This window comes from Cervus elaphus, chromosome 11, assembly GCF_910594005.1.
Source record: "Cervus elaphus chromosome 11, mCerEla1.1, whole genome shotgun sequence".
Taxonomy (NCBI): Eukaryota; Metazoa; Chordata; class Mammalia; order Artiodactyla; family Cervidae; genus Cervus; species Cervus elaphus.
This window is the reverse complement of record NC_057825.1, coordinates 36,178,632-36,179,998: the sequence shown is the minus strand read 5'-3', so window position 1 is coordinate 36,179,998 and position 1,367 is coordinate 36,178,632.

Here is a 1,367-nt window from a genome sequence, read left to right as displayed (position 1 = left end):
ACCCCGTGAACCGCAGAACGCCAGGCCTCCCTGTCCATCACTAACTCCTGGAGTCCACCCAAACCCATGTCCGTTGAGTTGGTGATGCCATCCAACCATCTCATTCTCTGTTTTACCCTTCTCCTCCTGCCCTCAATCTTTCCCAGCATCAGGGTCTTTTCCAATGAGTCAGCTCTTCACATCAGGTGGCCAAGTATTGGAGTTTCAGCTTCAACATCAGTCCTTCCAATGAACACCCAGGACTGATCTCCTTTAGGATGGACTGGTTGGATCTCCTTGCAGTGCAAGGGACTCTCAAGAGTCTTCTCCAACACCACAGTTCTTTACAGCATCGAACCTTGCTTCTATCACCAGTCCCATTCACAACTGGGTGTTGTTTTTGCTTTGGCTCCATCCCTTCACTCTTTCTGGAGTTATTTCTCCACTGATCTCCAGTAGCATATTGGGCACCTACAGACCTGGGGAGTTCATCTTTCAGTGTCCTATCTTTTTGCCTTTTACAGCATAGGTATAGTAAATACTGTCCATGTTTTTCTTTTTTGCTTTGTAGGTTAGGATGTCACAGCTGGATTTAAGATACCTTAGTCTTGTGCATGGGACCTTAAAACTTCTGTTAAGTTATTGACCACACTAGACTTAATCCTCTTGTACTTTTTATTTTCTCTTCCTCTCATAATTGCACTCCTTTTTTTTTTTTTTCAAATTTTGCTCTATTCTATATGGTTTCTGAAAACTCCTTCAAATATCAATTCTTTCTGGGATGATGTAATATGTAAATAGCCAAATTAAGTATGAATTTTTCAGTTCAGTCGCTCAGTCATGTCCAACTCCTTGTGACGCCATGGACTGCAGCATGCCAGCTTCCCTGTCCATCACCAACTCCCAGAGCTTGCTCAAACTCATGTCCATCAGGTCCATGATGTCATCCAACCATCTCATCCTCTGTCATCCCCTTATCCTCCTGCCTTCAATCGTTCCCAGCATCAGGGTCTTTTCCAATGAGTCAGTTCTTTGCATCAGGTGGCCAAAGTATTGGAGCTTCAGCCTCAACATCAGTCCTTCCAATGAATATTCAGGACTGATTTCCTTTATGATGGACTGGTTTGATCTCCTTGCAGTCCAAGGGACTCTCAAGAGTCTTCTCCAACACCACAGTTCATAAGCATCAATTCTTTGACACTCAGCTTTTTTTATAGTCCAACTCTCACATCCATACATGACTACTGGAAAAGTCATAGCTTTGACTAGATGGAACTTTGTCAGCAAAGTAATGTCTCTGCTTTTTAATGTGCTGTCTAGATTGGTCATAACTTCTTCCAAGGAGCAAGCATCTTTTAATTTCATGGCTGCAGTCACCATCTACAGTG